Genomic DNA, 27158 nt, shown 5'->3' with positions numbered 1-27158 from the left:
CCCCCAAACTCATCCCAGGATCACTCTCTTGCTGTCTCTCTCTTTTCGTTCTCTTTCTCCCACTTGCTAGCTCGTTCTCCTTTTTTCTTCCATTTCTGTCCCACTCCCTCACCGTTATGGTGTAGCATCTCTACTCTACCTGGCTCGTGTACTGTTCGGTTTGGCTGTGGATCCACACTTGGCTGCTGTTATCCGAGTTGACTGGCATGCTATTTTTGGCATGGCTGTGTGTGTTTACTCCCTGTGTTCTGAGTGAGAGGGAAAAGGGCAGAAAGGAATGGATGTGCGACGGGTTTGAGCTTTCGAAATCCAGCTTCTGTTCTGTTCTCTCCCCCACCTCAAACATTCTGCTTGCGCTGTGAAAACCACTGGACCATCAGTTTAGTACCAGGATTCAGAAATGTGTTAGTTCACGTCACTTGATTAGTAGAATACGGTGCCTTCAAGAAGTATTCACACCACTTGACTTGTTCCACATTTAGTTGTGTTACAGCCTGAATTTAAAATGGATCATGTCAAAGTGTAATTATGTTTTTAGAAATGTTTACAAATGAATAAAAAATGAAAAGCTGAAATGTCTTGAGTCAATAAGTATTCAACCCCTTTGTTATGGCAAGCCTAAATAAGTTCAGGAGTACAAATAAATTAAATTAATAAGGTTCGTGGACTCACTCTCTATGCAATAATAGTGTTTAACATGACTTTTGAATGACTACCTCATCTCTGTACCCCACACATACAATTAGCTGTAAGATCCCTCAGTCGAGCAGTGAATTTCAAACACAGATTCAACCACAAAGACCAGGGAGGTTTTCCAATGCCTTGCAAAGGGCACCTATTGGTAGATGGGTAAAACAACTGATATTGAATATCCCTTTGAGCATGGTGAAGTTATTAATTACACTTTGGATGGTGTATCAATAAACCCAGTCACTACAAAGATACAGGCGTCATTCCTAACTCAGTTGCCGGAGAGGAGGGAAACCACTCTGGGATTTCGCGCCGCAAAATCAATGGTGTAAATTTAACTCTGAAAGTTAAATGTCACTCATTTTCAGTGAACATATGAGTCCCACTGTACTGGTGTTAAAATAATCTCCTCACAATTATCCCTGTGGGAAAGCAACATAATGCTGGTCTCGCTCTGGGTAAAGATGCCATTTAGAGCTCAGTGGCAGAGAGCTCAGTGGCAGAGACGAACTCGGTGAGATAAACTCCTCAATTGATAGTGCTATTTGTTTAGGCGATTTTACAGCAAGCTAGCTAATTCACATGCTGATATTGATTTTGGTATTATTGTGTGTAGCTATGTTTTCTAGCTAGCTACCTAGCTAGCCAGCTAGTCAGCCCATGGAGAGAGAGAACATTGCATTGTGGGTTTTGTAATAGACTTGAGCTGAAACAGATTTCCCCCCTAAAAAAATCACAGTACTACCAATCTTCTTATTACAAAAAATGAAACATTTGTTCACAGAAAATATTGTTTTCACATATTAGTGTTATTTAACAGTGTTAATAATAGGAATTAGGGATGGATTATCCCTTTAAACATTGAGCATTTCCATCCAATTGTGTCAAAAATAGGTTCATTACTCGAGGCTTTGATCAACACGTTTTAATGTTACACTAGTGGCACCTGCTGGTCAAAATAATTTAAAACACTCAAATGACATGCTGTAGCATGTTTCTACCAAAACCAATACCAAAGATTCTGGTTATACTGACAACATGCATGTCTCTCCGCCTTAACAATGGGAGTCGTTGTCCACAAAGCGGCACGGCGGGCTGTCTTGCTACCTCCTATCCTTTCTTTGGATTGGTGGATACATCTCATTATTGTAATCCTTTTTGAATATTCAATGAGGGTTTTTGACGTCAACCGCCTGTATTCAATGGAAAGAAAGGCTATGCTACTAAGCCTCTCGAGGCCTCCCTCTTCCTCTCTGCCAATGCCAAACCGGGTGGTTGTTTGACAAAGTGAAGCTTCGGACGTCATTTATCACGTTCTTCAGATAAAAGTGATAGAAGAATCAGCACACTGCTTGGAAGTAAACTGCTTAGTGATTTTGACGCATGTGTCAGCGCTCCGGTATCAAACGTAACACCACTACTTGCAAGGTGATGTGTAATTCCTCTTGGAATCCAGCCAGAGTTAGGATAGCCAACTGACAGGGTTAGGAAACTCACCTAAAACACGACTAAAACCATTTTAAACCTGAACAACCATTTAAGTAACAGGTGCAATAAATCTAACTAACTCATTGGATTAGTTTAGAAAAATGTATGTTATTTATCTTAGATGCAGTAGAGCATGCTGGGAAATATGATAATGATGGGTGTGGTATGGTTTAACTGTTTTACTCTCCACAGTGTAGAACAATAACTCTAATTATTAACACCAACACTGGGGGTTCTTTTACACCACTGAGTGTTCATTTCACTCGTAAAGAGTGAATTTAACGCCTGAATCAACACTAGAAATGTTACACTGAAAAAGCAACACTGGACAATTTGCTGTGCACAGTGAGGCCAATGGTGACTTTAAAAAAGTTACAGAGTTCAATGGCTGTGATAGGAGAAAACTGAGGATGGATCAACAACATTGTAGTTACTCCACAATACTAAACTAAATGACAGAGTGAAAAGAAGGAAGCCTGTAACCGAATAAAAATATTCCAAAACATGCATCCTGTTTGCAATAAGGCACTAAAGTAAAACTGAAACATTTTTAGCAAATAAATGAACTTTATGTCCTGAATACAAAGTGTGGTGGTGGCTGCATCATGTTATGGGTATGCTTGTCATCGTCAAGGAGTAGGGAATTTTTTATGATAAAAAGAAACAGAATAGAGTTAAGCACCAGGAAAACCTGGTTCAGTCTGCTTTCCAACAGACACTGGGAGACAAATTCACCTTTCAGCAGGACAATAACCTAAAACACTGGAGTTGCTTACCAAGAAGACATTGTATGTTCCTGAGTGGCCTAATTACAGTTTGACTTAAATTGGCTTGAAAATCTATGGCAAACTTGAAAATGTCTAGCAATGATCAACAACCAACTTGACAGAGCTTGAATATTGTTTTTAAAGAATAACGTGCAAATATTGTACAATCCAGGTGTGCAAAGCTCTTAGAGACTCACCCAGAAAGACTCACAGCTGTAATCGCTGCCAAAGGTGATTCTAACATGTATTGACTCAGGGGTGTGAATACTTATGTAAATGAGAGATTTTTTGCAAAAATGTCTAAATACATGTTTTCACTTTGTCATTATGGAGTATTGTATGTAGATGGGCGCGAGGAAAAACAAATATTTAATCCATTTTGAATTCAGGGTGTAACACAACAAAATGTGGAATAAGTCAAGGGGTATGAATACTTTTTGAAGGCACCAAAATACCATGTTTATTTCCCTCGTGACAGTCACTCTTTCTCTTTCACTGTTTCTCTCTCTCTCCCCCATCTGTTTCTCTCTCCCCCGTCTCTCTCGCTCTCTCTCTCGCTCTCTCCTGGTGAGTTGTTGAGGTAGCACTCTCGTCTCTACAGGTGTTTCTGGTGAGAATAACGTCTGGCTAACTAGCACCCTGAGCGCTAAAACAGGCCAGTTTGGATTGCAGGAAATTTCATTTTACGGGCCTCTAATGATTTGTGTTCATTACGGAGCTATGTTAAGGCAAAAAAAAAAACGCTTCCTTATTACCATGGTTCTTTATTACCACAGTCTCTGTGAGTAGAGGGAGGGACATAGGCTTAAGAGGGCAAAGTTGATTTGGAGGTACCACCGTACTATATATTTGTGTGTGCTTTTTTGTACTGAACCTTGCTTGGCCTCCACACTAAGCTTTTTAGCAATTCTCCGCCTCTATTTTACCCTGTTTGTTTTAACATACAAACGTCTGTTTAACTCTTCTTTCCTTTTATTGGTTGGTAATTACTTTCAGTAGCCATACAAACTTTAATCCTGTTGTAGTCTGAAGGTTAGGAAATCTACTCTCTTTGAAGATTAGTTCCTTTTAAAGAGGGTTAGGTCTAAGCCCGTGGTCGGACAATCCGACTCTGGCCACCGAATGCACCATGTATGTTGTAGCAGATCAACGAGAGGCATTTATAACAGGATTGGGAAAGTCTAGGCCGTTTTCATCCCATTGTTGTAGGGAGGATAATTGAGGCTTGGTCGATTGGTGTTGCTTCTGTGCATCAAAGAAAGGACGACCAAAGTTGGGTCGTGAGTAATCTGCCTCTTGAGGCGCCTGGAAATGTTTGTGTAATTGGAGAAAGAGGAAACGTGATGTTTATTCTCTGCTGTAGACTTATATGACATTGTTTGGAAGAAGACAGATGATTTTTCTGTCGTTTTTTGGAACCATACATTTTACGATGGATTCAAAGTCACTGACCGCAACTTTTTGTCAGGAATTCACTCCCTTCATGGTCTCCTGTGTTGCCTCCTGACGCTATTTTCCCCCGTTCCCTTTCTACTCTCCAAAGGGATTCAGTTAGTAAAGTAATACTTTGTATTTAAGACTGCTGAGGGATTAGGCCTATGGTTTCCAGGGGTCTCCACTGCCCTGACTGTTCACAGAGCCACAGCCTCCGAGCTTCAGTCAAACAGAAACGAGCAGGACACAGCCTGTTTGCATAGGCTCAGCCTTTGTCACATTGTTCCCATCAGTGGCTGACAATTAAACAGCAGTCCTTGTTTGCTCAGCCACTCCATTCAGGAACAAAGGGCTTGAGGACTGAGGAGCCCTTACTACTACTGCGTGAGTGGGGTGTAGACTGACTGGGGTGGTTATGGCATTTTGACCCTGCCTGTGTGTGTAGCAGGAGTCTCCAAGAGGCTAGCGCAGGCAAGGGCCACCTACCACCCTGGCATCAATAGAAGCAATTTAGCTCACTCCCTTTTCACTGGCTCTAATTCTTCTGTGAAGGGAAAGCTATTAGCCTCTTTCTCTGTCACTCTTTCTCTGTCACTGTTTTTCTCTCACTCCCACTCTCTCTCTCTATACTCCCCTCTATCTGTCTCTATCTATCTCTCTCTCTCTCTCTCTCTCTCTTTGTCTGTCTGTCTGTCTATCTATCTCTCTCTCGCGCTCTCTCTCTCTCTCTCGCTCTCTCTCTCTCCCTTTTTCTCTCCCTGTCCTCTACTCCGTGAGCACGCCGACCAAGGAATCCAGAAATAAAAGGCTTCATTTGGTTCATTCTGAGTGATCATTAGCCAAGGACCCAGCCGCGGCCCATGAGGACTCTGCCCAAGTATGTGCCGACAGAGGGGAACCAATGGTGATGTACAGTGTGGTGCCAGGACAGGACTTGGGCCGGCTGGGACCAGGCTGAGACCCAGAGACCTTAGGGAGTTGGAGCTCTCTCTGCAGCCCCTCAACCCCCTTTGAAACCCCCTCAAACCTGGGAAAGAGATCTCCCCCACCTCCCCCAGCATATTCACAGAGGCATTACAAAGGATGGAAGCCACTTAGAGCTCTGCAGGCTTGATGCGCTAACCAGTGGGTGAACCTTTTGAAGAGGAGCCCTGATTTCTCAATTTGTCTGCCCGTTGTCGAGGTTTTACTTGAGACGAGAGCCACTTAAGAGCCCTACTGGCTAGATGTGTTAACCAGAAACCAGTAGGCCCTTTGAAGGAGGACCTTAGACTTCTGTTTGATGTCTCAGTGTTTGTGGGCAAGGTGGAATATGTCGGAATGGTAATGGACGGAGTAGTCCAATTCCGTATTGGAGCTTCTGGCCTGAAGCTTCTGCATTGTGAGTAGACAGAGACTCTCCCACAATCGGAGTATCAAACAGATCCTCTATCTCAGAGGTGTGTGTGCGTGTGTGAATGTGTAGATGTGAGCCAGACCAGAGCATGATGAATACACACTATAGAGACTCTCCCACAAACTATAGTTCAGCAGAGGTCTCTCTTACTTATACGGGTGAAGGAGGGTAACAGGGCACCGCTCATGTGGGGAACCTCTGTATTTACCCCCGGCCAGCGGAAGGGAATCTCTGCTCGGCAAGGTCGGTCCGGGAACGCTGCAGATCGACCAGGAATTCATACGTTTATCCTGCGGGATGCGGACTGCCGCTTGGCCTCCGCGGAATCTCTCAGATGTGGATTTATAAAAATCTGTGGGAGCGTTGAAGGGAACATTTTGTTTACCTGTTGGAGAGGCCTTTTCTTTTCATATTTCCACTTTTAACAGTTATTTCATTTCCCGTTTGATGTTTACCAAGTCTGGCACCAGGGTTTGGTTCAGGTTCACCCTTTGGTGCCTCTCTCTGTACCCCCAGTGCTGAGGCTTCTCTTTCTGAGAGCGTCAATTTCAACAGCGCCGGAAATGAAACTGCATCGTCTCCTCAGAGACAGAGGGAGGGAAGGAAGGAGGCACTGTCTACAATGATTAAATGTATTCTCCCGCCGGCTTGGTTTCACCGAACAGGATTAGTTTTCCTATGCATGAGAGAGACTAAAGAGACCACTTACATGTACAGTAAGAGGGGAAAAGGAGAGTTAAGATGGTGGGTGGGAGAGGGAAAGGGAGTGAGAGAGAGCCCCGTCCCTGCTTCCCTATTATGGTCATTGTGGATTATTATTTCTGACATGCACCGTTGGCCCGCTGATTTGGTATGGCCGCCCGGTGCGGCCCACCAAGTGGAGTAGAGCACAGTAACACTGACTGGTTGTGATTCATGACTGTTTGAGTGGGCAGTCCAAACACTGGACCTATCAAGACAAGCTTGCTGTTATTGTTTGCCTTCAGTGTGTATGTGTGTTCCAGAGAGCTGTGGCTGTGTGAGAGCTTGGCAGGCCGTGTCGCTTGTCCGTTTGTGCTCCCCGTCCACACACAAATAAACGCAGGCACCAATCCTCAGAAGGTTGGGTAGTTGATGGTTATCCTATGACCGGAGAGAGTTATAGTGACTTAAATGAATTAGCCTCAGAGTTAATGGTCCCTGCGATGGCTCCAACAGCCTGGACACACACTCTCTCGCTTTGTTTAGCCTACCGACTCTCTCTGCAAGCCCACAGTCACATGAACCACTGACTACAGGGTTGTGATGAGTTTTTATGAGATTTTATTCTCGGTGAAACTGATATCCAGTATGTCTACTAGCTACATGTATACTAGTACGGATTCGTCGATAGGCCATAAAGGCCTACTAACAGTATGAGAGTTTTTTGGTGAAACCTTCTGATGATGTACAGTTTTACATTTCTTTCATTATGTTTCGAGGTATGATTCAATTAGCAGGTCCAGATGAAAATAAACCACTAGGGAAAGGGAGGATATCTAGTCAGTTGTACAACTGAAATGGCTCCAACTGAAATGTGTCTTCCGCATTTAACCCAGGTGGGGGGGGGCTGCCTTAATCAACATCCACGTCTTCGGCGCCCGGGAAACAGTGGGTTAACCGCCTTGCTCAGAACGACAGATTCTTACCTTGTCAGCTCGGGGATTCGATCCAGCAACCTTTCGGTTTACGGGCCCAGCGCTCGAACCACCAGGCTACGTGCAGTGTGTGCGTGCGTGTGCCGTGCGTGCTGTGTGAGAGCTCGGCGGGCCGTGTCGCTTGTCTGTCCGTCAGGATGTCTGTCTCTTTGCGCTCCCCATCCATCCCTGGAACATTGGGGTGGCGGCGTAGCCTAGTGGTTAGATCGAATCCCCGAGCCGACAAGGTACAAAATCTGTCGTTCTGCCCCTGAACAACACAGTTAACCCAATGTTCCTAGGCCATCATTGTAAATAAGAATTTGTTCTTACATTTACATTTAAGTCATTTAGCAGACGCTCTTATCCAGAGCGACTTACAAATTGGTGCATTCACCTTATGATATCCAGTGGAACAACCACTTTACAATAGTGCATCTAACTCTTTTAAGGGGGGGGGGGGTTAGAAGGATTACTTTATCCTATCCTAGGTATTCCTTAAAGAGGTGGGGTTTCAGGTGTCTCCGGAAGGTGGTGATTGACTCCGCTGACCTGGCGTCGTGAGGGAGTTTGTTCCACCATTGGGGTGCCAGAGCAGCGAACAGTTTTGACTGGGCTGAGCGGGAACTGTACTTCCTCAGAGGTAGGGAGGCGAGCAGGCCAGAGGTGGATGAACGCAGTGCCCTTGTTTGGGTGTAGGGCCTGATCAGAGCCTGAAGGTACGGAGGTGCCGTTCCCCTCACAGCTCCGTAGGCAAGCACCATGGTCTTGTAGCGGATGCGAGCTTCAACTGGAAGCCAGTGGAGAGAGCGGAGGAGCGGGGTGACGTGAGAGAACTTGGGAAAGTTGAACACCAGACGGGCTGCGGCGTTCTGGATGAGTTGTAGGGGTTTAATGGCACAGGCAGGGAGCCCAGCCAACAGCGAGTTGCAGTAATCCAGACGGGAGATGACAAGTGCCTGGATTAGGACCTGCGCCGCTTCCTGCGTGAGGCAGGGTCGTACTCTGCGAATGTTGTAGAGCATGAACCTACAGGAACGGGTCACCGCCTTGATGTTAGTTGAGAACGACAGGGTGTTGTCCAGGATCACGCCAAGGTTCTTAGCACTCTGGGAGGAGGACACAATGGAGTTGTCAACCGTGATGGCGAGATCATGGAACGGGCAGTCCTTCCCCGGGAGGAAGAGCAGCTCCGTCTTGCCGAGGTTCAGCTTGAGGTGGTGATCCGTCATCCACACTGATATGTCTGCCAGACATGCAGAGATGCGATTCACCACCTGGTTATCAGAGGGGGGAAAGGAGAAGATTAATTGTGTGTCGTCTGCATAGCAATGATAGGAGAGACCATGTGAGGATATGACAGAGCCAAGTGACTTGGTGTATAGCGAGAATAGGAGAGGGCCTAGAACAGAGCCCTGGGGGACACCAGTGGTGAGAGCACGTGGTGCGGAGACAGATTCTCGCCACGCCACCTGGTAGGAGCGACCTGTCAGGTAGGACGCAATCCAAGCGTGGGCCGCGCCGGAGATGCCCAGCTCGGAGAGGGTGGAGAGGAGGATCTGATGGTTCACAGTATCAAAGGCAGCCGATAGGTCTAGAAGGATGAGAGCAGAGGAGAGAGAGTTAGCTTTAGCAGTGCGGAGCGCCTCCGTGACACAGAGAAGAGCAGTCTCAGTTGAATGACTAGTCTTGAAACCTGACTGATTTGGATCAAGAAGGTCATTCTGAGAGAGATAGCAGGAGAGCTGGCCAAGGACGGCACGTTCAAGAGTTTTGGAGAGAAAAGAAAGAAGGGATACTGGTCTGTAGTTGTTGACATCGGAGGGATCGAGTGTAGGTTTTTTCAGAAGGGGTGCAACTCTCGCTCTCTTGAAGACGGAAGGGACGTAGCCAGCGGTCAAGGATGAGTTGATGAGCGAGGTGAGGTAAGGGAGAAGGTCTCCGGAAATGGTCTGGAGAAGAGAGGAGGGGATAGGGTCAAGCGGGCAGGTTGTTGGGCGGCCGGCCGTCACAAGACGCGAGATTTCATCTGGAGAGAGAGGGGAGAAAGAGGTCAAAGCACAGGGTAGGGCAGTGTGAGCAGAACCAGCTGTGTCGTTTGACTTAGCAAACGAGGATCGGATGTCGTCGACCTTCTTTTCAAAATGGTTGACGAAGTCATCAGCAGAGAGGGAGGAGGGGGGAGGAGGGGGAGGAGGATTCAGGAGGGAGGAGAAGGTGGCAAAGAGCTTCCTAGGGTTAGAGGCAGAAACTTCTTTCTTTCTTTCTTAACTGACTTGCCTAGTAAAATAAAAATTCTGTCATTATTTTTGTTGTAGATTTTTGAATTGATGATTGGATTCCCCCCTACAGCACGGTGTATCATAAGTTGATGGTTGCCCTATGACCGGAGAGAGTTACAGTGACTTAAATGAATTAGCCTCAGAGTTAATGGTTCCTGAGATGGCCCCAACAGCCTGGACACAGTCTCTCGCTTTGGTTAGCCTACCGACTCTCTCTGCAAGCCCACAGTCACATGAACCACTGACTACAGGGTTGTGATTCGTTTTTATTATATTTTTATCTACCAGCTACATGTCTACTTGTACGGATTCTTCAATAGACATATAGGCCTACTAACAGGATGATCATTATTTAGTGAAACCTTCAGATGATGTACAATTTTATAAATTATTACTGAACAAAAATGTAAATGCAACATCCAACAATTTCAAAGATTTTACTGAGTTACAGTAAATAAATTCATTAGGCCCTAATCTATGGATTTCACATGACTGGGCAGGGGCGCAGGCCTGGTAGGGCATAGGCCCACCCACTGGGGAGCCAAGGACAGCCTCCCCCTCCTCAGACGATCCCGCAGGTGAAGAAGCCGGATGTGGAGGTCCTGGGCTGGCGTGGTTACACGTGGTCTGCGGTTGGAGGCGGCTTATGGTAGAGAAATTAACATTCAATTGTGTGCGTTATGGGACCGACACTTTACATGATGCGTTTATATTTTTGTTCAGTATATTTGTATGTTTTGAGGTATGATTTAATTAGCAGGTCCAGATGAAAATAAACCACTAGTGTGTGTGTGTGTGTGTGTGTGTGTGTGTGTGTGTGTGTGTGTGTGTGTGTGTGTGTGTGTGTGTGTGTGTGTGTGTGTGTGTGTGTGTGTGTGTTTCAGAGAGCTGTGGCTCTGTGAGAGCAAATCTAATTCATTCTTTATTTTTCAAAACTCTAGAAAAGTTCAAAGCAATTACGCTACGGTGGGTTTATAGCGTTCGGTGTCACAGAGGTGGTCTTGGAATGCCACCAAGATGGCCTGGTTGCTTAGTAATGTGAAAGCAATTAGCTGTGGTGCAGAGATATGTGAAATAATACAGAGAATGCAGGTTGGCTGCTGCCGGTGTATGTGTATTTACTGTGTGTGTGTATTTACTCTCTAGTAGAAGGTGTATGCCCCCTGTCCCATCTGGATGACTGTGGGTTTTTCATTGCCTGGTAACTGAGGGGGAAAATACTTCCAGCTGCTCTCCGGTTCTCACTACCTCACCTGGGACAGGGCAATACTTCATTCTTTCTTATTTTCTTTCTTTCTTTCTATATCCCTCCCTCTTCTCTACTTCTCGTTCTCTCCTTTACATTTTCTTTCACTTTTCCCCAACTCCATCTTCCAGCTCTCTCGCTCTCGCTCTCGCTCTCTTTCGCTTTCTCTCTCTCTTTCGCTTTCTCTCTCTCGCTTTCTCTCTCTCGCTTTCTCTCTCTCACTCTCTCGCTTTCTCTCTCGCTCGCTCTCTCGCTTGCTCTCTCCCTCGCTCTCTCGCTCTCGCTCGCTTTCTCTCTCGCTTTCTCTCGCTCGCTTTCTCTCGCTCGCTTTCTCTCGCTCGCTTTCTCTCGCTCGCTTTCTCTCTCTCGCTTTCTCTCTCTCTCTCTCTCTCGCTTTCTCTCTCTCTGCTACAGTACTATACCAGAGAGTCCACCTGAGTTTCCAGCCTCCAAGCTTACTCCAGTGAGTAAACACACAGTCCATCCCTGCTGTGCACACTGTACCGTGTCCTCTCTCTTAACCTCAACATTATCCAGGGTCCAGAGCCAGGGCCTTTCTAGGGCCAGCCAAGCTCAGCTTCATGCTCCCTCTGTGGGGAGATTCCTCCACGGACCTGGCCCGTTCTGAAAAATAATCGGCAGAATTACATGGAGCCAGAAAGAGATAAAGATAACAATGTAGAACAGTTTGTCAGCTAGGGGCCGTCCGGGCCAGCAGGCAGCATAGCAGCATAGCTCTATCCCCCAGAAGGTAACCTCTTCCCTCGGAAGACGAGCCAAGAGCAATCCCCCAGCAGCATATTTCACCTCTCCACTGAGACCAGAGGAGATATCAGCCTCCAGAACAGAAAAGCAGCTTTTGTCTCACCGACCGCACTGTCAGATAGAGGCAAGTATCAGAATATCATAAACTAATGCACAACTGTTTTTTTCAAAAGCGAAAGTGGGGGAAATCCCTGAACCAGGCATAATGAAAGGAAGAGAGAGAGGGAAAGTGGAAACACAGGCCAGTAAAGCAGGTAGCCTAGCAGTTAAGAGCGTTGGGCCTGTAACTGAAAGGTCGCTGGTTTGAATCCCTGAGCCGGCAAGGTGGGAAAAATCTGCCGTTCTGCCCTTGAGCAAAGCAGTTAAGCCCCAACAACAACTGCCCCCTGGGCGCGGATGACGTCGATTACGGCAGCCCCCGCACCTCTCTGATTCAGAGGAAGTTAAATGCGGAAGACACATTTTGGTTGAATGCATTCAGTTGAGCAACTGACTAGGTATCCCCTTCTCCATTCCCTTCTCTGTTGTTGTTTTGTTGTGTCCAGTCAGCAGCCATGCAGGACCAAGACCATCCCATCCCATCCATCCCCCCATAGGATCACCCATCAACACCCCTAACTCTCCTTTCTCTGACACCTAAAAATAGTACTACCCACTCTCAAGAGTTTTCTATCTGCCAATGCTTCCCTGGTCAGTTCTCTAGCTACTCATTTCCCTCTGTCACTCTCTCCCTTTTCCCCTCATTTCCTTCAATTCCCCTGTCTTTCTTTCCCTGCCACTCTCCATTTCCCTCTTTCCCTCCCTTCCTCTCTCTCCCGGTCTCCCTCCTCTGGGCAGGAAGAGGGCACCGTGGTGGGTGTTATTTTAGGATCCCTGTCTATCAAAGCAGGGATTAGGGGGAGATTTGGGAGCCTTTTGCGCCTTTTCCTCTCGCCCTCGGTCACAGGATATCAGTGTTTCACACCAGTTGGCCGGTGAATAAACAACGTAGTCGTGGTTACGGCCAATCTCGCTCATCTTACACCGCTAAAGTACCACCTGGCTGTCAGTCAGACCTGTCTCCCGGTAACCACTCTTACATCATCAGAGTTGAGGGGAAACGGAGAGCATACCGAAAGGAGTGCTTCAGTTCTTGCGAATCGCTCGATTAAGTTGCTAAAACACAGGATGTGTTTAAATATTTCCCAAAATGTTTAGCTGGATATTATTTGGTAGAGGTACTTAACCCTTTACACCTGTGGGAATTAGCCTATATGGATAGGGCTAAATTGAAATGTTTCTTACAGAAGAAATATGAAAAGCATATGCATAAGCATGTTAGAAATTGAAAGGGAACAGTTTGGAGATCATGGGAATATTATTAGACCAAAGTTGAGGACACAACAGTTCACCTCACACAAGACTGAACCAATCATTACACCGTTGATTTGATGTGCATTTTATATTTACTGTACTTTTCGCGGCATTTGTTAATAACCAAATCTGGGGGAAAAACTCTGAATACATTCAGTAACGTGATAAGAATATTCCTGGAAAATGTGGGGTAGGTGCAACATAAGACTAAAACATGACAAGGGTTTGAGTGAGAGGACTAACTGGTGTCTCCAAGTGGACACACACTTCTCCAAACTGTGCACAGTTCCTAAATAATTAAGTATTTTTTTTAATCTCTCCTAGCTGTGCCATTGAGGGACTGAAGCAAGCACCCTCGTAGTTGTTTTGTTTGGAACACAACCCTGCATCCCCACCCTCACACAATTACTGGTGTTTACGCAATCCAAAAACTGAGTCAGGCGGGCATCATTTGAAAGCTTGTTCTATTGCCAACATGAATAGTTAAGTTATAAAATACGATGTTGCATGTAGGCTTTCACAGGGCAAGTCAGAGAAACCGATCGTAACTCTGGTGCGCATAGAAAGGAGTCATTCAGATGCGTGTTTTGTGGCAAATTTTCTTCACAATAGACAAACAGGCTCATTCTGTTCAGAACAACCCAGGGATGTGACGCCATGTCATCTTGTAACTGTACATCAAACATAGTGATCATAAATGTTGACACTGTATATGACATGCAGTTGAAGTCGGAAGTTTCCATACACTTAGGTTGGAGTCATTAAAACTCGTTTTTCAACCACTCCACAAATGTCTTGTTAACAAACTATAGTTCTGGCAAGTCGGTTAGGACATCTACTTTGTACATGACACAAGTTATTTTTCCAACAATTGTTTACAGACAGATTATTTCACTTATAATTCACTGTATCACATTTCCAGTGGGCCAGAAGTTTACGTACACTAAGTTGACTGTGACTTTAAACAGCTTGGAAAATTCCAGAAAATGATGTCATGGCTTTAGAAGCTTCTGATAGGCTAATTGACATCATTTGAGTCAATTGGAGGTGTACCTGTGGATGTATTTCAAGGCCTACCTTCAAACTCAGTGCCTCTTTGCTTGATATCATGGGAAAATCAAAAGAAATCAGCCAAGACCGCAGAAAGAAATTGTAGACCTGCACAAGTCTGGTTCATCCTTGGGAGCAATTTCCAAACGTTTATCTGTACAAACAATAGTACACAAGTATAAACACCATGGGACCACGCAGCCGTCATACCGCTCAGGAAGGAGACGTATTCTGTCTCCTAGAGATGAAAGTACTTTGGTGCAAAAAGTGCAAATCAATCCAAGAACAACAGCAAAGGACCTTTTGAAGATGCTGGAGGAAGCAGGTACAAAAGTATCTATATCCACAGTAAAACGAGTCCTATATCGGCATAATCTGAAAGGCTGCTCCAAAACCGCCATAAAAAAAGACAGACTACGGTTTACAACTGCACATGGAGACAAAGATAGTACATTTTGGAGAAATGTCCTCTGGTCTGATGAAACAAAAATAGATCTGTTTGGCCATAATGACCATCGTTATGTTTGGAGGAAAAAGGGGGAGGTTTGCAAGCTGAAGAACACCATCCCAACTGTGAAGCACGATGGTGGCAGCATCATGTTGTGGGGGTGCTTTGCTGCAGGAGGGACTGGTGCACTTCACAAAATGGATGGCATCATGAGGGTGGGAAATTATGTGGATATATTGAAGCAACATCTCAAGACATCAGTCAGGAAGTTAAAGCTTGGTTGCAAATGTGTCTTCCAAATGGACAATGACCCCAAGCATAATTCCAAAGTTGTGGCAAAATGGCTTAAGGACATCAAAGTCAAGGTATTGGAGTGGCCATCACAAAGCCCTGACCACAAAGCCAAAATTCACCCAACTTATTGTGGGAAGCTTGTGGAAGACTACCCAAAACGTTTGATCCAAGTTAAACAATTTAAAGGCAATGCTACCAAATACTAATTGAGTGTATGCAAACTTCTGACCCACTGGGAATGTGATGAAAGAAATAAAAGCTGAAATCATTCTGCTCTACTATTATTCTGACATTTGACATTCTTAAAATAAAGTGGTGATCCTAGCTGACCGGGAATTTTTACTAGGATTAAATGTCAGGAATTGTGGAAAACTGAGTTTAAATGTATTTGGCTAAGGTGTATGTAAACTTCCGACTTCAACTGTAGGTTTATGCTACGGAAATGTGAAGTGCACGTTAAGGACTCACGGGTGTTTGGCTTGCTTGAATGCCGTTAAAGCGGTATTTATTACAACGTATCGTCTTTCAAAATACATAGAGTCCTCTTAACTTACAGCATTTCCCTCACTCAGACAACTTATTGGTGTGCAAAAGCTGCCCAATTAACAGGAGGGATGTGAGCAACTTTTTGATGCGTGCTGTGCTCAAGTTCTGAACGGCTGTCAGTCAAAACCCACACAGCGCTGTGAAGCACAGAACCAGAACTCTGCCATAATTTATAGCATGTTATTGTACAGCCAACGTGTTCTCAATTTAGGCACTTGTCGGTGCCCAAATCTGCCATTGTCAACCCTTACATGCTGACCAGACCGGACACGTCGCGTGCGCGAGCGTCGCAAAATAAATTTAGAAATCCATGTTATTCAATTATTGCACCCACACTGCTTGCGCGCGCCAAAGAGCGTCTGCGTTGCCAAGGGCTAAAATAGAAGTCATTCCTATTTCTGACGCAGATCGCGCTGAAAGTCCTACCTCTCCCATCTCCTCATTGGTTTATAGAAGCAGGTACCCACGTGCCATCTCCTCATTGGTTATACCCACGTGGGTGATTGAAAGACGAAGTCGTGGTAATACTATGAAAGTGTAGATGCGATCACCATATAAGTTCAACGATGAAAAAGCCTGGAAGGGGAGAGATGACTAGAAACGATTCGGTTGACCGTTTTATGTGTGGATTAATTTGTCGGAGTGGAGGACATTGTGCAGTTCAGGTAAAATAACAACTCAATGTTTATATCCCAGGACAAATTAGCTAGCAACAGCAAGCTAACTAGCTAAATTGCCATGCATGTTTAATGCTTTTCGACCTGTCCCCAAATTAATGTAATTGGTTCAGAGTTTGTTTTGATATTTTAACCTGCGTGTCGTGATCGCGTTTTGTGTAGGGGGACAAAATAAATGTATGCACGATAGCGCACGATGGCGCACGCGCGCAGCCGGTTTGGGTTCCGTGTTAGGCCTATACGGGTACGAGTGTAAAATGGATAAAGGCTCTGTAGCCCTTTTTCTACAGTCAAATTACATAGTGGCCTCATGGGAGGGATGTTATTCATCGTTTTAATCATTTCATAATTAATAAACAAACAAACAAAAAAGTCAAATGGTTTTGTTATATTTCAGTTTTCCTTGATGTATACAAAATGTAACATTGGTATGCAAAACTGAATACATTTCAACTCTATACCTGACATGGTACAGGTGTCTTCTTTTGTTTAAGCCCATAACCATGTGTGTGAGGTGTATACTTTTGTTTCAAAGTGGATTTGTTTAGAACTACCAAGAAACACTCTGTGTGGCCCTGACTTAACCCACTGCAGTAAAAGGTTAAGGAGTTCTGAGGAAGTTGTGAATTCTTTGGCATTGAACAGTTGAACGTTGAAGAATGTTCATAGTACTGAGTGACTACTGTAGTGTAACTGTGTAACTCGCTCCAACGAAAAGCTCCTGAATCAGCCAGATCACTGTGCGTTGCTATTTCTCAAACTGCCGGTAAGAGAATAAAGCTGTTCCGTTTAGTTTTACTTAGCACCTACTCTTTGACAATACTGGTTATGTTTCAACTAAAACTGCATTCTTTGTGTTTTTCAAGTATTTTTTCAAGGAAAGGGAATAGAGATTCTCAGAACATTGGAAGCAGCTGGAGTCGAGAGAGAGAGAGAGAGAGAGAGAGAGAGAGAGAGAGAGAGAGAGAGAGAGAGAGACAGAGACACAGAGAGAGAGACACAGAGAGAGAGAGCCCAATGGGGACTGTCTGTCAGTTGTAATACAGCCTCTTCTCCGCCTCAGACACCATATTAAACAAACCTAGTGATGAGAACTACCACACACAGTTTAGGGACAGCCACCCCAGAGAAGCCATTACCAGGGACAGGGGGCGGTGCCTAATGTAGACATGGGTAATCAGAGTAATTGGACCAGGGAACACTGCAGCTATGGTTCATGGTCAAAGGGAAAGAGGATAGGGGCCAGGGGAGAAGAGAAAAAGAGGGGGAAAGGAAAGCGAGTTTAGGGGATCAGGGATTTGGGGGCGAAGAGGGAGAGTCAGGGCGAGAGGAAGGGGGTGAGGAGAGGGGCCAGTCTTTTACGAGGCGTGGGGAAAGGGGGGCCTTGCCTGTGGTGGGTCCTGAATAGAGGAACCCCATGTCCTCTAATGTGATGTGAATAACTCTTGACCTAACAGACGCCCTTGATTGGCATCACGATCAGTTGGGCTGGGGTTGGGGATGATGTATGTGTGGGTGTTGGTGTTGTGCATTGGTGTTTGTGGGTATTTGTGTGTGTGTGCGTGCATGTGTGTGTGTGTATTTCTGCCCCAGTCTTTGCCAATGTATGATGGGGGGATTGGACTAGCGTGACATGAATGCAGATGGTGGCTGACTGGCTTTGAGAGTTTGGGGGTGGCTGCCTCAGTCTCAGCCCCATCCCCAGGGCCAACCTCAGTCCTAAAGGCCCCCAACTGGCCTGGTGTTTGGGAAGGAGAGGGACAGAGGCCCCTGTGCCTGCGGGACGCCCCATGCATGAATGGGGGCAGAACGGGGACCGGAGAGAGAGGGCTGAAAGAGGCAGCTCAAGCAGAACGCCTGAGAGGGGTTAAGTGGAGGCAGGTGTTCCATAACAGACCTTACACACCCCCTGCCCCCTCCTCACCTCCCCCCCCCCACCACAGTGAGAGGGTCAAAAGACACCAGTGTTCCGTCACAAGCTCTTTCGCTCCGTCTATCTCTCTCTCCCTCTCTTTGTCATACTTTCTAATACACTATTGTTCTTTCTCCAACTTTCTCACTACTCTTTCTTACACACCCTCTCGCTCTCTCTCCCTCTCTCCTTCTCTCCCTCCTTCTTCCTCTCTCTCCCTCCCTCCCTCCCTCCCTCCCTCCCTCTCTCTTATACTGTCTCTATTTGGCTTGGGCGGTATACCGTATACTGTATGCTGGGGTATTTGGAAAAAGCCATGGTATGGTTTTTCAATATCGTTTAAACTATTTAAAGTTTTTTAGTAGATTTTGAATAATTGTAGCTACTTTTTAAGTACATACCTGCAGTCAACTTGTGCAATACGTTAGGAGATAAAGAGCATTTTTATGTTCTTCATTTCGTCTGTCACATTATTATGTTGCTTATGGTAACCCTCAGTGTCGTGTCATGTGGTGTTTGTTTACAAGCACACAACGACCAGAGACCGGAGCCTTGTCAGTCACTCACTGTCAGGCAGCATGTAGCAGGTGATCTTGCTACAGAATGAAATTCACAGCTAAATGTCTTGAAACTGTTACGTTAACTGTCTAAAACGTGCTAAATGCTCTGCGGTTGTGCGTTTGGTTTGCTAATTTAGTAGCTAGTTAGCTATCTAGCTAAGTGGTTAGCTTCGTAAAAAAGTTAAGCATTCACCTGCAAACAGCAGAGAATGCCCTCCTGGATCAAGAGCCTTGTTGGCTAATATTTGTTTTGTGAGTGCAGCAAACTGTGAGTAGCATTTTTTTATTTACTTGTATAGTTTAGGTCAGAAACTGTACAAAGTTAAGTTTTTGGGGCTTTTTTTAACATTTGGAGCAAAAACAATGTGCCACTATATTATTCAATTATTGCACCCACACTGCTCGCGTGCGCCAACGAGCATCTGCGTTGCCAAGGGCTAAAATAGAAGTCAGTTCTATTTCTGACGCAGATCGCGCTGCAAGTACTGACTCTCCCATCTCCTCATTGGTGTATAGAAGCAGGTACCCACGTGCCATCTCCTCATTGGTTATACCCACGTGGGTGACTGAAAGACGAACGAGGTCGGTGGCGGTAATGCACCTAATTTATGAAAGTTGCCAATCGCAATATAAAGTCCAGAGAAGAAAAGGCCTAGAAGGAGGAGAGATGACTAGAAACGATTTGGTTGACCATTTTATGTGTGGATTAATTGTCGGAGTAGAGGACCTTGTGCATTTCAGGTAAAATAACAACTCAATGTTTATATCCCAGGACAAATTAAAAGTGCAAGCTAGCTAGCTAAATTGCCATGAAGGTTTAATGCTTTTAGACCTGTCCCCAAATGAATGTAATTGGTTCAGAGTTTTTTTTGATATTTTAACCTGCGTGTCGTGATCGCGTTTGGTGTGGGGGGGGCAAAATAAATTTATGCACGATGGCGCACGATGGCGCACGCGCGCAGCCGGTTTGGGTTCCGTGTAACTCTCCTGTGTGTTTCCTTCATCGTAGAAGGAACCGCCACCTGGACGGCTGATTTAAAGTGAGAAGCTCTCTTCTAAGTGTTGTATTAAGCAGATTGGGGAAATTTGACCCCTTCACCCCTTTACACCAGCTGGTAAATGGATTTAGATTGCATGGAGGTGTAGAGAAATGGCCACCAGACTGTACTGTATGCTCCCAAAAGCATAGTTTACGCTCCTAGCTAAACTGTACCAAGACCAAGAGAACCCCAACCTTGAGTTATAAGATGATGAAAGTGATGGAACTACCCTAAAAAGAATAGGTCTTCTGTTTATCGTATCTACCGACAGTACTTTCCTCCATACAAATGTGGTGGATTCAGCATTGTAAAAACGGACAGAGAACGATGTCTGTCACTGTCTCGGCCATAGCCGTCAGTCAGTCAACCACTACCCTGTAGAGTTACAAAAACATTACTGCCATCTATAACTGTCTCTGGACAAGCGTTTCAGAGAGGACCTCTTTGTTGCGCAACCAATTTGTTTAAATGTTTTCCCTGCTCTCTTTCTCCCATGAGTGGTTCACAAAGCTCCTTTTGTGATACCGCCGCCCCCCCACCCCCCCCCCCCTCTCTCTGACTCTGTCAGTTGGTCAGTGAGATTAACAACAACACGCACGTAGGCCATCACACGTCATGTCAAATTTTTTTACAAATATTTTATGGGCCTTTGTGGCTCAGTTGGGAGCGCATGGTGCTTGCAATGCCAGGATTCTGGGTTTGATTCCCGGGACCACCCATATGAAAAATGTATGCACCCATGACTGTAAGTCGCTTTGGATAAAGGCGTCTGCTAAATGGCATAGCTATTTGTATTTACGAGGCACACATTCCATTTTAGAACTAGAATTTGTAAAATTATACAGTACCAGTCAAAAGTTTGGACACACCTACTCATTCAAGGGTTTTTCGTTGTTTTTACTATTTTCTACATTTTAGAATAATAGTGAAGACATCAAAACTATGAAATAACATATGGAATCATGTAGTAACCAAAAAAGTGTTAAACAAATCAAAATATATAAAAGAAATTAGATTCTTCAAAGTAGCCACCCTTTGCCTTGATGTCAGCTTTGCACACTCTTGGCATTCTCTCAACCAGCTTTACCTGAAATGCTTTTCCAACAGTCTTGAAGGAGTTCCCACATATGCTGAGTACTTGTTGGCTGCTTTTCCTACACTCTGCGGTCCAACTCATCCCAAAGATCTTAACTGGGTTGAAGTCGGGTGATTCTGGATGCCAGGTCATCTAATGCAGCACTCTCCTTGGTCAAATAGCACTTACACAGCCTGGAGGTGAGTTGGGTCATTGTCCTGTTGAAAACAAATGATAGTCCCACTAAGCGCAAACCAGATGGGATGGCTGCAGAATGCTGTGGTAGCCATGCTGGTTAAGTGTGCCTTGAATTCTAAATAAATCACAGACAGTGTCACCAGCAAATCACCCCCACACCACCACCTCCATGCTTCATGGTGGGAATCACACATGCAGAGATGATCCGTTCACCTACTCTGCGTCTCACAAAGACACAGTGGTTGGAAAGAAAAATCTCAAATTTGGTCTTCCTTTCCTGTGGCAGTCCTCATGAGAGCCAGTTTCATCCTAGCGCTGAATGGTTTTTGCGACTGCACTTGAAGAAACTTTCAAAGTTCTTGAAATGTTCCGGATTGACTGACCTTCGTGTCTTAAAAGTAATGATGGACTGTCATTTCTCTTTGCTTATTTGAGCTGTTCTTGACAAAATATGGACTTGGCCTTTTAGCAAGTAGGGCTATCTTCTGTATAGCACCCCTGCCTTGTCGCTACACAACTGATTGGCTCAAACGCATTAAGAAGGACAGAAATTCCACAAATTAGGCACACTTGTTAATTGAAAGGCATTCCCGGTGACTACCTCATGAAGCTGGTTGAGAGAATGCCCAGAGTGTGCAAAGCTGTCATCAAGGCAAAGGCTGTCTACTTTGAAGAATCTCAAATATACAATATATTTTGATTTGTTTAACACTTTTTTGGTTACTACATTATTCCATATGTGTTATTTCATAGTATTCTACAATGTAGAAATAGTCAAAATAAAGAAAACCCCTGAAATGAGTAGGTGTGTCCAAACTTTGACTGGTACTGTATATATAATAGCTGTATACAGTGGGGGGAACAAGTATTTGATACACTGCCGATTTTGCAGGTTTTCCTACTTACAAAGCATGTAGAGGTCTGTAATTTTTATCATAGGTACACTTCAACTGTGAGAGACGGAATCTAAAACAAAAATCCAGAAAATCACATTGTATGATTTTTAAGTAATTAATTAGCATTTTATTGCATGACATAAGTATTTGATACATCAGAAAAGCAGAACTTAATATTTGGTACAGAAACCTTTGTTTGCAATTACAGAGATCATACGTTTCCTGTAGTTCTTGACCAGGTTTGTACACACTGCAGCAGGGATTTTGGCCCACTCCTCCATACAGACCTTCTCCAGATCCTTCAGGTTTCGGGGCTGTCGCTGGGCAATACGGAATTTCAGCTCCCTCCAAAGATTTTCTATTGGATTCAGGTCTGGAGACTGGCTAGACCACTCCAGGACCTTGAGATGCTTCTTACGGAGCCACTCCTTAGTTGCCCTGGCTGTGTGTTTCGGGTCGTTGTCATGCTGGAAGACCCAGCCACGACCCATCTTCAATGCTCTTACTGAGGGAAGGAGGTTGTTGGCCAAGATCTCGCGATACATGGCCCCATCCATCCTCCCCTCAATACGGTGCAGTCGTCCTGTCCCCTTTGCAGAAAAGCAGCCCCAAAGAATGATGTTTCCACCTCCATGCTTCACGTTTGGGATGGGTTCTTGGGGTTGTACTCATCCTTCTTCTTCCTCCAAACACAGCGAGTGGAGTTTAGACCAAAAAGTTATATTTTTGTCTCATCAGACCACATGACCTTCTCCCATTCCTCCTCTGGATCATCCAGATGGTCATTGGCAAACTTCAGACGGGCCTGGACATGCGCTGGCTTGAGCAGGGGGACCTTGCGTGCGCTGCAGGATTTTAATCCATGATGGCGTAGTGTGTTACTAATGGTTTTCTTTGAGACTGTGGTCCCAGCTCTCTTCAGGTCATTGACCAGGTCCTGCCGTGTAGTTCTGGGCTGATCCCTCACCTTCCTCATGATCATTGATGCCCCACGAGGTGATATCTTGCATGGAGCCCCAGACCGAGGGTGATTGACCGTCATCTTGAACTTCTTCCATTTTCTAATAATTGCGCCAACAGTTGTTGCCTTCTCACCAAGCTGCTTGCCTATTGTCCTGTAGCCCATCCCAGCCTTGTGCAGGTCTACAATTTTATCCCTGATGTCCTTACACAGCTCTCTGGTCTTGGCCATTGTGGAGAGGTTGGAGTCTGTTTGATTGAGCGTGTGGACAGGTGTCTTTTATACAGGTAACGAGTTCAAACAGGTGCAGTTAATACAGGTAATGAGTGGAGAACAGGAGGGCTTCTTAAAGAAAAACTAACAGGTCTGTGAGAGCCGGAATTCTTACTGGTTGGTAGGTGATCAAATACTTATGTCATGCAATAAAATGCAAATTAATTACTTAAAAATCATACAATGTGATTTTCTGGATTTTTGTTTTAGATTCCGTCTCTCACAGTTGAAGTGTACCTATGATAAAAATTACAGACCTCTACATGCTTTGTAAGTAGGAAAACCTGCAAAATCGGCAGTGTATCAAATACTTGTTCTCCCCACTGTATATAAATTAGTCGTAGACATAGAAATAGTGGGGTAGCAGGTACCCTAGCGGTTAAGCGCGTTAGGCTGGTTTGAATCCCTGAGCTGACTAGGTGAAACATCTGTCAATGTGCCCTTGAGCAAGTCACTCAACCCCAATTGCTCCTGTAAGTCGCTCAGGATAAGAGCGTCTGCTAAATGACTAAAATGTAGTGATTCTTATTCTGTGGTTCCAACATCCTTTCACAGCAACAGGTAGTGCCTACGAAATGTTAACTGCGGCTGAGGGGGGGTTCCTGTAATAAATGATAGATGTGTCGGTGTTATTTCTGAGATGTAAAAGAGCTCTGCTTTTCATTAGCAAGGGCTCTGGCTGGAGAGAGAAGCTAATGGTATGCTTTCTGGAGCGCTCAGACAGGCAGGCAGGCGGGCCGGCCGGCTCTCCTCCTCTCTCACTTTCTCCCTCTCCTCTCCCCCCCACCTCTCTGCCTCTCCTCTCCTCCACTATGACACACCAGAAATCAGACACGATGATAACAAGACTGCCCTGGCGGCTGTGCTTCCTGGCAGAGACCTGGGAAACACAGTCCAAAACTCTCTCTGTGTGTGTGTGTGTGTGTGTGTGTGTGTGTGTGTGTGTGTGTGTGTGTGTGTGTGTGTGTGTGTGTGTGTGCCATAGGAATGAGGCCTTATCGGTACCTTATCAGCCAGGTGAAGACAGACAACGTTTCGAACAGTAGTAGCAAGGCAGGAGACCGAGAGAATGGGACAGAGGGGACTGAGACGAGAGAGAGTTTAGAGATGCGATCGTCTGTATCAGACATAAAGACAGAGGGCGAGTGTAAGTAAAGCTCATTACCCAGTGTCCCCGGCATGTTCTCTCCACTGGGAGTATAGGTAACGCAGGACTAGCAAAACAGCCCAGAGAGTCTAAACAGGACCGTAGTGCACAGAGTGCACATACACACACCCCCCCCACACACACATGCACTAGACAACAGGCAGGGTCCTGAGTTATGTCTTTCCCCCTCCTAGGCAGTGCTGGATCAGGGGTTTAGGGGTCTGGGTAAGCCCCCTGTGTTTGGGAAGGGTCTGGGTCTGTCTGCTCATTCATCCGTTAGTCTGACTCTGAGTCTCTGACACACGGACACGTGAGAAATGGGATGTTTGTTGCTCTCCCTTCTACTCTGGCATCCACAGGATTCAATCTTAGAACATTGAATCTGATTGGTTTGGTGGTAGTGTGGGTTGGTGTGTGTTTGTGTGCATGCATGCATACGTGTATTCTCTCATGTATGCGTGAGTATGAGAACTCCTATAGTTTCCTAAGGTAGGTCAGCGATGTGTTCTTACACTGCTGGAATAATGGTCTTAAGCACGAACCAGGATTATGAGTAGGGGAGAGCTGGGACGAAAGTAACATGCATTTCTCAGATAGAATGACGCAGTGAAGTCAGCATGTTCCTAATGAGGAGGACAAGCTCCCTGCAAAAAAAAACATTTTTTTTCGCAGAGTGATCAACAGAAAGAGGTTTTGAGCGATGTAAGTACAACAGAAAAATCGACCCGGAAGTGTTTTTCAGTTGTAGAGTTGTGTTTAATTGTTTAAGGTTCCACATTTTCTTAACCCGTCTAGTGACTAAATGACAGCATCGTTTTCAAGTATCATGCTAGCTAGTCTTTGGCGTTAGCCTGGGAGAAGTTACAGGAGAGACGGGTAGGACGAAAGTAACACAATGTTAACTGATGACCTGGAATAAAATAAATTAAAAGTTTACGCACAGGCCATTGCCTCCTCTAGTTCATAATGCTTTTGTAGTGTTGGCAAAATATCAACAAGTGACTGAATGTTTGAAAATGATATATGACATTAGAATGCCTTAATCAATTGACTTTATGGATCAACTTCTGACACACGGTAAGCTTGTGTCGACAGGTTAGTGGTAAAAAAATACATATCTTTCTGATTCTGGGGGTCAATTACCTTGTGTCAAGCCATGGAAATGTGAAATGCATGATGAGTTTTCCGTTTGAGAAGAGAATTCAAATGTTTATTCTCTCAAGACACAAGGATCACGCGGGGGATACCTAGTCAGTTGTACAACTGAATGCCTTCAACTGAAATATGTGTCTTCCGCATTTAACCCAACCCCTCTGAATCAGAGAGGTGCGGGGGGGGGGGCTGCCGTAATCAACATCCACTTCTTCGTGGCCCGGGGAACAGTGAGTTAACTGCCTTGCTCAGGGGCAGAACGACAGATTTTTACCTTGTCAGCTCGGGGATTCAATCCAGCAACCTTTCGGGTTACTGGCCCAACACTCGAACCAGATTGGTAGGGCTAAGCATGAATAGTCAGTGAAAATGGTGAAAATGGTAAAAGCATCTCTTACTACATTCCCATTGAAGAGAGATGAGACAATTATCGTTATTATAGCTATTATGTGATCTATTTTAATCCAATTTTAATATTAAAGGCAAAATATTGTGGTTGCGCAACATTTGCGATGTTGATGTGTGGTTCATTTTCATAAATTCTGAACCTATGGCATGAATTATTCAAATCAACACGAACATGAAATCGTGGCTGATAGTACATTTGTTGAAAGTAACGAGCATTACAAACCTGAAACATGGATAAAAGACAGATATTGTGCCCTTCTCGCCAGCTGTTACTTCTGTCCCAAGGCTGTGTTACTCACACCCCACCAGCAGGTACAAAAGTAACGTTGCAGTAGTTCTGTTCTCTGTCTATTTAATATCAACTCATTTACCCTAGAAATGAAATTACAGTTGCTAATGGTAGAGGACATATATAAGTTGATAGTCATAAAATATGGTGTCTCTAGCTCTATCAATCTCTGAGTAATTAGAGAAAAAAAGTGTTACTTTCATCCTGGTTGTCCCCTACTCCAGTAGAGAGAGTGTGAGACGAGCAGGGGGTAGAGGCTAGGAGGCTAGAGAGGCCAGGAAGGGATTTGGGTCTCAAGGTCAGGTTCACTAAATTACTTTTCCATGACTACTGGTATCTGAGCCACTCTGAGCCCAATGATATCCTCTGTTTATGCTCAAGCAAAGACCTGCAGATTAGGTTGCCTGGCATTCGCCTGATTAAAATGACCTTCTTGTGTAAACTAAGCCTGAGAGGCTGAGAGCGGGGTGAAGCACAGAGGGACCTTTCGGCTCGCCGCTTTCTGTCTAAGCCCCATCTGGCTAATTCACCAGGTACATCCTGCAGTCGCACGGCACACACACATGCACACACACAACCTTTCTATTGGCGTTCCATACTGCGCTAAGGCCACAGAGCAGTGGGAGAGCAGCAGCAAAGCCCCATGGGAGAATCAGAGGTGCTAATAAAGAACTTATCTCCTCCAAGAATCAAGGACAGCAGGGACCACTACACTGAACCGTCTTTGTCTGGCAATATTTCTGTGTGTGGGTGTGTGGGTGGGGGGAGGGGGGGTGTGTGTGTGTGTGTGTGTTGGACAGGCCAGGTGGGGGATTAGTGTCAGAAAGATCCCAAGGGCACCGCTCTGTACTCATTTGTTTGGGATATGAACTTTTCTATCCGTCATCTCCCCCCCCTCCCACACTTCTCCCAGTTCTCAAACTGAACTGTCCTCCCTTTGTTTCTCCTCCATCCTCTCTTTCCCCACACTAGATTAGAGCTGAAATTTAGCATAGCTCTCTCTCGCTCTTTCTGCCTTTGTCTCTCTCTCTCTCTCTCTCTCTCTCTCGCTCTCGCTCTCGCTCTCGCGCTCTTCAAATGAAACATGTGCTTCTCATGCAGTTCAGCTTGAATATGAATGTAAGTCATTCCTGACATCTGTCCTGAGGTTATATTA

At 45.2% G+C, this 27158-nt stretch overlaps 1 protein-coding gene across 1 annotated transcript in view; it reads left to right on the top strand.

Annotated features, from left to right (window-relative positions):
• LOC139577551 (inactive tyrosine-protein kinase transmembrane receptor ROR1-like) overlaps nt 1-27158 on the top strand; it is a 203174-nt gene that overhangs the window by 12673 nt on the left and 163343 nt on the right. The window lies entirely within an intron of this gene.

This window comes from Salvelinus alpinus, chromosome 6, assembly GCF_045679555.1.
Source record: "Salvelinus alpinus chromosome 6, SLU_Salpinus.1, whole genome shotgun sequence".
Taxonomy (NCBI): domain Eukaryota; kingdom Metazoa; phylum Chordata; class Actinopteri; order Salmoniformes; family Salmonidae; genus Salvelinus; species Salvelinus alpinus.
Note: the sequence above shows the minus strand (reverse complement) of the source record. Positions and strands in the feature narration are given on the sequence as shown.